General features: G+C 42.8%; 1 non-coding gene across 1 annotated transcript; it reads left to right on the top strand.

The window, feature by feature from the left end:
* The first annotated feature begins 277 nt into the window (after positions 1–277).
* On the top strand, positions 278–439 carry LOC111756436 (U1 spliceosomal RNA). The gene has a single exon (XR_002790932.1). It is a non-coding gene; the product is annotated as a U1 spliceosomal RNA (small nuclear RNA).
* The last annotated feature ends 10,304 nt before the right edge of the window (positions 440–10,743 follow it).

Below are 10,743 nucleotides of genomic sequence, written 5' to 3'. Positions count from 1 at the left end.
TGCACCCTCACTGTGAATGCAAAATGGTGCCATGGAAAAGAGGAGCAGCCTCTCGGCTGTACCACAGATGCAGTCTGGTAACCCATGGGTGGATCAGTTCATGAAAATGAGTGGATTTCCCCAGGAGACACTGACATATTGAGGACTTGAATTTATACTAACTGATATGTCCTCTCCATGGAAATCAATATGGTGATTTTAATAATTTATATTTAAATATGATAACATATCTCAACATGTAATAAGGAATTCTTACAGAAGTAAAAATAAATACATGATACTTACCTGGCAGGGCAGTTACCATGATCATGAAGGTGGTTTCCCAGGGCAAGCTTCATTCATTGCATTGTGGGTGTGCTGATCCCTGTGATTTCCCTAAATGTGAGAAATGTACTGCATAATTTATGGTAGTGGGGGACTGCATTTGTGCTTTCTTTTGGTTAAAAAAAGACAATGAATAAATAAATACATAAACTTACACTATTTGCCTGGTGACCTTATTGACATAAAAAATGGAAGTTAAAGGGCTGGGGATTTAGCTCAGTGGCATAAGTTCCTGCCTTGCAAGCAGGCAGTCATGAGTTCGATCCCTGGTACCAATAAAAATGAGAAAGACCAAAAAAAAAAAAGGAAGTTAAAAACAGAACAGGACTTGGAGGATAATTGTTGGATTCTTCCAAAGCAAAGAGAAATGTGAAGAACAGCAGTGTGGGGGGAGAGGGGTTACCTAAGCACATGGTAAAATCAAGTGCATCTGGTGATTGTGGTTGAGAAGAATTAGGGTAATAACAACACTCAGTATTTTTGTTTTAATGTTCCACACATAGCAGGTAGAATGTAAAGCTCTCATTATGCAATAGTCATCCTCTTTTTTTTTTTTTTAAAGACTGTGATTTTCTTACCACTGCTAGAATCTGAGAGTAAAATAAAACTTTTTCACAGGCTTTTTCTCCAAATTTAGAAATCTAGAGAGCATTTTTAATATGTATGGTATTCTTGTTGTAGCTTGGCATAACTTATTGCCCTGTATTTGACCTAGAAGAGTGAAAAATTACTCAGGGTACATTATGAGAAAAGCAGAATAAGCTGCATCCATAAGAAAAAATTAGCCTGTTCAACAATGAAGCAGGACACAGTTGTCAACAAAATTAATGTAAGATTTTAGCTAAATTGTTCCCAACAGGATGTTTTGCTTGGGGTTTTCTGCTTTAAAAACTGTAACTCTCCAGTTTGGGGACCCTTGGTCTGACTAAAACAGGAGTCTATGTGGGTGGTCACTGAACTCAGCTAACAAATTCCAAAATTTGTCAGTTTGGCTGCTTGGATTCCTATATTGATTATGAATCCATCTCATTTGGGGGCTCATCTGGGATCCCTATTTAGGGATTTACAAGATCTAAGTGTTTCTTTTAAGTGATTATTGCTTAGCGGGACTGCCAGGAGACATTGTTTGCCCCAAGGAAGAGAATCCAAAATCCTGAACACTAATTCAGAGTGAACTGTCTGGATCCTTACTGGTTAGACTGTCTCAGTTTGGTAGGCACCCCTTGGGAGTCCTTAGAGATATTGGACCCAACATTAGAGTCTCCAGGACTTGTCCCCAGACCAAGACATTGACTGGGGTTTGTTGACTTATAGGTTGAAATAGCTCCTGGTGTCAGTCTACTAGTTTCAATCTTTGTCTTGTTAACTTTGTGTTTTGTCTTGTTAATCTTGTGTGTCATCGGCTTAGTGACACACTAAACTAGGGCACACTATTTGTGTCATGGGTCAGTCTGTTTCTGCTTCTTTGTCACTCCTGCAACTTGTTCTTAACCATTTTCAGGAATTTCATCAGAGAGCCTCTTCTTATGGTGAACCAGTTTACCAGGAAAGCTCTGCCCACTTTTGGGGTCTCTTGGCCTCTGGAAGTATCTTTTAACCTCTCTTTGTGTCAACAGGTCTGTCAGGTCATCTTCAGGACACCTGGCCACCCTGACCAAGTTGTCTATCTGGACCCCCCTAAGTGGGTCCCCTCCTGCCAGCCCAAATCATATGCCATTGTTACAGTCACAAGCTACCTCTCCCAAACCTCCTGACACACCTGTAGCAGGTGCCCTTCTTCTAAGGCTTCCATCCTGGGACCCTCCTCTCCCAACTCCACTTCTTTCCCACCAACCCCTCTTTTACCCCTCCATAAGGCTGGAGAAGGAACCCCATGGACTCATCTCCCTCTTTGAGTCTGTTTTCTTTATGCATCAACACACTTGGGACAATTGCTAGCAGCTTCTCCACATTCTCTTCACTTCTGAGGAACACGAACGCAACTGTACTCTGGGATGAAAACTGGTCCCAGGACTGGATGGCCACCCTAGTTCCAACTTGGCCCATTTGGACCTCATGTCTCCCATCACTTGCCCTACTTGGAATCCAAATGTTGACCAAGATAAGGAGGCTCTCCAATGGCATTGCCAGACTCTCCTGTGTGCCTTAAAATCAGTTGCACAGAAGCCAACCAATCTCTCTAAGGGTTCAGAGGTAAGTTAGGGACCCGATGAGGCTCCATCCGCGTTCTTGGAGCATCCCCTAGAAGCATATTGTATTTATACACCTATTAACCTGGGGGCACCCAAGAACAGATGGTGCCTGAAATATTGTGTTTGTCTCCAAGTTGGCTCCAGATATTAGAAAGACTTCTGGGGCTTTGGGCTAATGCCAGTTGTGGATCCTGGGTTTTGCTCAGCCACTCTATACCTTTACTGGAGGGGTCCATCTGGACCTTTAACCTGGAGTGAGCTAGAGGAACAAGCTTTCAATGATGTAAAGCAGGCTCCCATAAATGCCCCAGCCCTCGTTCTCCCTGACTTAGCCAAACCTTTCGAATTGTGTTGTAGTCAGGGGTTGTACACAGAGAACAACTAGGATTAGGACATGAAGTTTATAATATTTTTATAATGGTCACCGGGAGTTAACACAGGAAAATGCAGAAAATTTATCCGCAACACCAAAGACATAAATTATTTAGTCAAGAGCCTAAACCCCACGAGAATGTCCCACATGAGTCCAGATAAAAACCCAGAGCTCAGGACAATGCCTCCCACGAGTCCAACTGGAGATCCAGAGCCCACAAAAAGGACTCACACCAGTCTCTTTTATGGATCTGTGCCGGGAAGACCCAAGGATCAGAAGTGGAAGCCAGGAAGTCTATGCCAGCAGGATGAAGGAGCTGTGCTAGTGGGATGAGGGTTCTACGCTGGAGCCAAGAAGTCACACTCAAAACAAAGACCAGGGCTATCCTGAAAGGCACCACAGCTGTCCTCAGCAACACAGAGGCCCCGAGCTCCTCCGATGACAAGCACAGTCCAGTATGTGCCAGAAAGCAGTGTGACGAGTTCATCCTGGAGTCCAAGCAGCACATGTCTTCCCCTCCGGAGCTAGGAAGCTATGCTCGATGTGAGGACCAAAGCTTCTCCAGGAGAACCAACAGCTCAGCCAACAACTCGTAGGAGAACCTACAATGCCTCCTTAATGCCTCAACCCTCCACACCTCTCTTCTTCTCCACCTATTTATCCTGGCAATCCTCCTCAGGTGGAGCATCTTTGCTCAATGCATGCTGATATAATTCAGCTGGCATTACGTTGACCACCAGTTCTTAACCCGTAACAAATTGCGTTTGGCCAAGAACCATGGGATCACAAAAGGGGTCTTAACCCAGTATCTAGGATGTTGGAAGAGGCCTGTCACTTATCTCTCCTGATGATTAGACCCCACAGCTGCAGGGTGGTTGAACTGCCTACAGACAATTGCAGCCACTGCAATGCTCACCAAGGGAGCCTCTAAGTTGACTTTTGGCCAGAGACTCTAGATATTGGTCCCACATGCTGTGGAGACACTATTGTGGTAACCTCCCAATAGATGGCTTTCCAGTGCTCATATTGTCTAGTATTAAGCCCTTCTACTAGATCCTGAATGCATCGAGTTCCTGTCTACCTCTGCCCTCAGTCCAGCAACTCTCCTGCCAGATGATGATCCCTCAATGCTGATAAATAATTGTATGGACATTATTGACTCAGTGTCAAACCTATGAGCTGTCACTGATGTCTCACTTTCCTAGCCTGAAGCCATCCTTTTCACAGATGGTAGCAGTTTAGCTACCAAGGTACTTGAATGACAGGAGCTGCAGTGACCACCAAAACTGACATAATATGGGCCCAAGCTTTAGGGCCAGGAACTTCAGCTCAGTGGGCAGAGCTGAGAGCCATTACTCAAGCTCTTAGATGGGGACAAAATAAATCCATAAATATATATACAGATATTAGTATGCTTTTGCTAATGCCCATGTTCATGGAGCCATTTATCAGGAAAAAAGAACTATTAACCTCAGCAGAAACAAAGATCAAGAATGCACCCAAGATCTTAGACCCTCGGCTGCCATTTAGTTGCCCTGAAAGATCACCATTATGTACTGTTTGGAGCACCAATGGGAGGACGCCCCAATAGCTCAAGGAAATGACCTCATTGATAAAACAGCAAAAGAGGTGGCACTAAAACCAGTGGGGCTTATAATGCTCCTCCCAGCTCTCCCACTAACCATGCTACCCAGAGCATCCTACATAGATTCAGATTTGAGGCTTGCCAAGAGCCTAGAGGCTTGAATTCCTCTCGAAGGCTGGCAGACCTTACAAAATGGGTGAATTCTCATCCCATAATAGTTGGACCCCCAGCTCATCCAGGATCCATTGGGCTACTCACTTAGGGGGGACCAAATTGGCTGAGTTATTCGGAGGACATTACTTCATCCCCAAATTACCTCACCTGATGAAAGAGGTCAGCAAAAAAAATGCCCACAATGTCTTCAGGTGAACCCTAAACTGGCCCCCACTGATGCTCAAAAGAGACAACAAGGACTTATCCCTGGAGACCACTGAGAAATAGACTTTATGAAGTGGGCCCAGGAAGGGGGGGCATAAATATCTCTTAGTTTTCATAGACACATTCACTGGGTGGTCCAAAGGATTTGCCACTCAGACTGAATCAGCTTTCATAGTAGCTAAGAAACTCCTCTGTGACACAGTGCCTTGATTCAGCTTGCCCACATTTCTGGGGTTGGACAATGGCCCAGCTTTCATGGCTCAGAACACTCAAAATTTAGCTGCAGATTTAGAAATCAATTGGGAATTACACTGTGCCTACCAGCCTCAAAATTCAGGCCAAGTAGAGAGAATGAACAAAACCATAGGGAAACTATTTCAAAACTGGCTCTTGAGATTGGCAAAAACTGGGGAAGTCTCCTTCCTTTTTCCCTTCTGTGCATACAATGTACTCCCTACCTCCAGGACATTACTCTTTTTGAGGCTATGTATGGCCAACTACCCACTTTGATCCCCTGTGTTCAAGATGATCAGTTGGCTACTGTTACTAATGGGGAACTTGTTAAGTCCTTATAGGCTTTCCAGCTCCTCCTGCATTCAACCCACTGCTTATTCTGGGGCCACCAGACCATTCCTGAAAGGCCTGATAACCTCCTCACAGTCCAACCCATCAAGTCTACATCAAAAGGAGACAGCCTACATCCCTAGGTGCTTGTTGGGAAGGAAATCTTAAACCCCCCTGCTACGTGAGACTTGCTGTGAATGCTATTGCTCAGACCAACAATTGAACCCAGATTGTAAACACCTCAAACCTTGATTCTTGTTCTTCATGCTGGTGAGGACAAGGACCTAAGTTCCTCACTTTGGGAAGCATTCAGTGATCTGGACTTTGCAGTCAGTCTGTAAATTTCCCCTTGAAGCACTCCCCATTTCAAATCAATTGTAATTTAACTGTGTATGTACAAAATGTCTCTTACTCCCTCAACCCCAATTTAGTCTCCTGATTGGGGAACTTGCTTTGTTTGTACAAATGGCCTCACTCCCTTGAACTGTCTGGCTGCCTTCACTGGACCTAATCCTGAACAGTGTATTTTAACTCATGTTCTTCCCCAAGTGTATGGCATTCTGGAGAAGGAGATAGGAAACATATGTGGTTACCCAACCTCATGAGAGAATAAGGCCTAATTCCCATCCTTTTGGGATTAGGAATAGCCAGTTCCACAGCACTAGGAATCACAGCCTTCATAATGGGAGACCAAAATTATCAGATACTGAGCAAAGAAACAGACCACGATCTGGGTACACTTGAACAAAATGTTCATCACCTAGAGGAGTCTCTAAACTCCCTGACCAAGATGGTCTTCCAGAACCAACGAGATCTAGATCTCCTATTCCTCGAACAGGGAGGTCTATGCCTAGCCCTTGGTGAATCCTTTTGTTTTTACGCCAACCATTCAGAAGTTAATAAAGACAGTATTAGTCATCTCAAAAAGTACCTAACTGATAGAGAAAATGAGAGACAGTGTCAACAGAGCTGATATAAAATTTTTTTCTCTGCCACCCATGGCTGACCACCTTACTCTCAGCTCTAGCAGGACCTTTAGTTTTCCTCCTACCTGCTATCACTATTGGTCCCTGCATGATAAATTGCCTAATGTGTTATGTCCAAGGCCAAGTCCAATCTATTAAATTGATGGTTATAAGTTCCCAATATGAGGATTTACAAAACTTAAATGATTTTTAGATGAAACAGATGACCAGTAATCAAAGATTTGATTCATGTACTAAAACCAGTGGGGAATGTTGTAGCTTGGCATAACTGATGGCATCTTGTGCCCTGCATTTGGCCTAGAGGAGAGAAAAATTATTCAGGGTACAAGTCCCATGAGAAAAGCAGAATAAGCTGCACTCTCAAGAGATAAATTAACCTGCTCAACAAAGAAGCAAGATTCAGGTGTCAACCAAAATTAATGTAAGATTCTAGCTAAATTGTTCCCAACAAGATGTCTTGCTTTGTGGTTTTCTGCTTTAAAAACTCTGTAACTAGGGCTGGGGATTTAGTTCAGTGGCATAAGCGCCTGCCTTGCAAGCACACAGTCGTGAGTTCAATCACTGGTACCGCTAAAAATAAAAAAATATACTAAAAATTCTGTAACTTTCCAGTTCAGGGAACCTTGGTCTGACTCTGAAACAGGGGTCTATTTGAGTGATCACTGAGCTCAGCTAGTAAAATCCTAAAATTTGTCAATTTGGCTGCTTGGATTCCTATATTGATTATGAACTCACCTCATTCTATCTCTTCAGTACCGAGCATGCTACTAATTCATTGACTAAATGAATAAGCCAGACATTTTTTTTGTCTTTATTTATTTATTTATTTATTTATTTATTTATTTATTTTTGAGACAAGGTCTTGCTATGCAGTTCAGGCTTGCCTCAAGCTCACTTTGTAGCCCAGGCTGGTCTCGAACTCGCAATGATTCTCCCACCTCAGCCTCCCAAGTGCTGGGATTACAGGCGTGAGCCACCACACTCGGCAAGCCAGACACTTTTAAAGAGAGAGGCTGAAACGTCTTAAAACCTAGATGAAACAGGATAAAATGGCAATAGATTAGTGGGTTCTGACATCTTTTTACCACAAATCTTCGAAGATGAAACCAGAAGTGGATCCAAACTTATACCACAAACTTTGCACTGAGTTAAGATAAAGTAACCTAGAATAGAAAAGCAATTCACTTTCCAGAGACAAGTATGCCAAAGGAGTAAACTGGATAATCCTAATTAGTATTGGTGGTATAAAGGGAAAAAGAAAGTACTTAGTTTCCAGCCTCTTTCACAGGGCATATGTTTAAAACACTGCAAATTCATAGTCCATTTTGATTCAGGGAGAAAATATTAATGAATCAAAGTCTAATCACCATTTTTGTATAGCTGGTAATGGAAAGCAATGATTTAGCTTAGAGGAAAATCCATGAATATTTTTCTCATTTTAATATGTGTATGATGAAGCTACCTCAAAATTATACAGTAATATAAACTTGCAAGAGTAAATGATAACATAATAATTTCTTAAACTTTTTCCCTTTCTGCTGATCAGAAGAGTTATTTTGTGGCCCATTTTAAAAAAATTTACCCTAAAAGTGGGCACTATTTCTTCTTTTGTGTGCATGTGCTGGGTATTGAGCCTAGGGTCTTGTTCATGCTAATCAAGTGCTTTTCACTAAGCTATTCTCCTACCCCTATCTTAAACATTTCAGATGGTTAATCTACATATTTCTGAAGTATGTATTTAACAAAGAAATAGCTTTTCAGATTAATACATCTTTTAAAATTCAGATGTGCTTGCACTGCATGACTGTCCCCATGCCAGTGGCAGGAACAGAAAATCATCAAACCACACTCCATACCACCTGACAACAAGTGGTCACAGACTGTGACAGTGGCGGTGCAGGCACAAGTGAAAGCATGGAGTGGAACAGTACAACCTCTCCTGCCCTGCTACCAGTAGCTTGAGGGACTCAGGACTCACACAGCACTGCACTGTGCACAGCAGTGAGTGGGAGGTGAGCACTCCCAACTTGGGAGAGGGGAACAGGGACTGAGCAGGCTTTGACAGATTCCACAGAAGCAGAGGGTCAGCCCACAGCCCAGCACAGCACGCCACCCTGCAACAAGACCTGAGGACACAGATGCGTGTTTGATCCTGTTTTTAACAAGTGTGAACATGGTTCCTGACTTTTGTGGTTGTTGTTTAATGCTGTTCTTCCTGTTGTGTTCTTCTTTCTTTCCCTCTAGTCTTAATGTACCAGTTTGCAAAAGTTAGCCTGATTCCCCTTTGTCCTCCAACATTACTTCTAATCTCTTCCTCTTCTCCTATTTCTGCATTTCCTCCTAACCCATTTTAAATTTTAACCTCTGGGTGTAAAATACTGCATATAATTTTCTGTTATTTTAGATTTTGTTATATAACCACAAATCTAATTCATATGTTTAACGGTGACAAATTAATGGTTAGTTCAGTTTGTCATTTTCTAGACTGTTTTTGATGCTATTGTCATTGCTGATGGTACCATTATAACACAAAATGACATTGTTGTTCTAACCAGTTGTTCTTTCTGGCATTCTAAGACTGAGATTGACTAAGGGTCACAGAACATACTGTGGCAGAGGGCCAAAGAACCAGAGGCTGGGCCAAAACCCCAGCAACTTCTCATCTCCAGCAAATTGAAGAGGTAGGATCTTGCAAAAGACTCAAAATCCCAAAACCAGCTACTCCAGAGAAGATACTCCAGAGAAGCAGTCATTTCCTAAAGGTTCTAAATACTAGCAATAAAGCAACCCACCATAGACAATTTACAAGCATCACCCAGGAATTAATTTAAAGAAGAAAAGAAAATGAGGAGACACTTAAATAAGATACAACCCTAAATTTCCAGTTCATCAAAGACAAACCCCAGGACTGTGAGGTGGGCCAATCCAAAAGCCACTCACCTGGCTTCTCTGAGATGGTGACAACAAGCAATTGAATGAGGCTCTAGAAAAAATCAAATCAGAAATAATTTCTCAGATAACTGCAGAGCTGATGTCCACAGTGAAAACCATGCCAAGTGATTCTAGAGCAGATACAGACAAAAAATAGATATTAAGAAAATTATGGAAGTCATGATTGCTCATCACAGGAAAGAAATGGAATCCAGTTCTGGGAATATGGAACGGTAAGCAGCAAAGTAAAAAGTCTCTCTGAGAGAAACAGACCAGATGCTTGACTATAGCATTCTGGACTAGAAGGAAAGAAATGGGTCCCCTTGATCCAGGAAGAAACGAAGTAAGAATCGAAGCCCACAGAGAGAATTAAAAAAAGGAGGAAATCTCCAACACAAGGCAGCAGCCAGATGCACTTTCACTGGAGCCAGTCCCACTGTGTGAAAAGTGCCACTGGAATCCAGAGACACATAGTCACAGTAAGATGGGGGTTGGCAAGCCCGAAGGCCTTGGCAGGAAAATGGGGTGGTAGAGGGGAGCAGTGGACCAGAGAAATGTACTGGCTGGTGGTGAGTGTGGGGAACTCAGTCCTTCCACAGGAGTGGGCAATTGGCCAGGCACCATTTTGGAGTCAGGAGGGAACCAGAACTGCAGCAGCTTCATTCAGCCCCTCCTAGTGTAAAGCAGATTGGTAAAAATTGCTTGGACTGAGTCCTGCCCCTGCGCACAATCCAACAGCCAAGGCCAAGGTTTCCTAAAGCTATCCCTAACCAGCCCCACCCATACAGCTCATACTAACTTGGCGAGGATTCTCTGTGGTTAACCAGCTCAGAAGGGAGGGGCCAGCCTGCCCTACTCTTTCTTACACTCCAGTAGTCACCACCAGATTAGGGGAAGCAGCAATCCCTAGCCAGCATGCTTCAGAGTAATTATAACCAATACAGGAAGTGCTGGGGACCCCACTACCCACTTGTCTGGAAGAAACCAGGAACATGACAAGAGGAGGAAACAAAAGGCAGTCTCTGGCCTGCAACCTAAACAGCACTGACCCAGGACATGTAAACACAGAAGAGATTGAGAGTTGCACACCTTCAGTTTCTGAGACAACAGCATCTAACATAAAAGAAACAACTTTGTGAAACTATAAAAGAACTTAAAACAGAAATACTAGTACAAGTAAAAGAAGACATAAGAAAAATAGTATAAGAAATGCTAAGCACCTCTCAAGAAGACACAGATGGAAGAATACAGACGGCTAGAAAAAGGAGGAAAACCTTCAATGAAGAGTATAAAAAACTTTAGAATACATGAAACAGATTCAAAGAGATTACCAGGAAATTAAAAACTCTGTTGAGAGCTAGCAAAACTGCTTGAAAGAAACTAAAGATAGACTATCAAATCTTGAAGACA

Source organism: Cavia porcellus, unplaced genomic scaffold, assembly GCF_034190915.1.
Source record: "Cavia porcellus strain 051 isolate PalLab524CR breed Dunkin Hartley unplaced genomic scaffold, mCavPor4.1 scaffold_7, whole genome shotgun sequence".
NCBI lineage: Eukaryota > Metazoa > Chordata > Mammalia > Rodentia > Caviidae > Cavia > Cavia porcellus.
Note: the sequence above shows the minus strand (reverse complement) of the source record. Positions and strands in the feature narration are given on the sequence as shown.